Source organism: Penaeus chinensis, chromosome 10, assembly GCF_019202785.1.
Source record: "Penaeus chinensis breed Huanghai No. 1 chromosome 10, ASM1920278v2, whole genome shotgun sequence".
Taxonomy (NCBI): Eukaryota; Metazoa; Arthropoda; class Malacostraca; order Decapoda; family Penaeidae; genus Penaeus; species Penaeus chinensis.
The window spans coordinates 23,334,694-23,335,273 of record NC_061828.1 but is presented as its reverse complement, the minus strand read 5'-3'; positions in this window follow the sequence as shown (position 1 = coordinate 23,335,273).

Genomic DNA, 580 nt, shown 5'->3' with positions numbered 1-580 from the left:
GATAATAATAATAATAGCAGTAATGATAATAGCAATGATAATAGTTAATAGTTATGATAGGAATGAGAATAAGATTAATGACAATAATGATAATGACAATGGCAATAGCAACAACAATAACAGTGAAAATAACAACAATTATATTGATGATAACAATATAACTGCAAAGGGCATAAAAAGTTATAATGATAATTACACTAACAATAGTAACTGTAATAATAACAATAATTATGATAATATTGACATCATAATATTAATGATTATCATAATGATGATAATAACAATAACAGTGATGATAATGATTATAATGATAATGATAATGGTAATGATTATAATAATAATGATAATAATATGGCAATAATAATAATAGTAATAGTAATAAAAGTATTAATGGTTATAGTAATAAAGATAATAACATTAATAATCATCAGTGATAATGATAATAACTTTAGTAATAATAATAATAATGATAATTGAAAAAAAATACTAATGATGAAAATGATAATTATAATACTACTGCTTCTACTCCTACTAATGTTAATTATAGTAGAAGTAACAATAATAACAATAATGATATAAT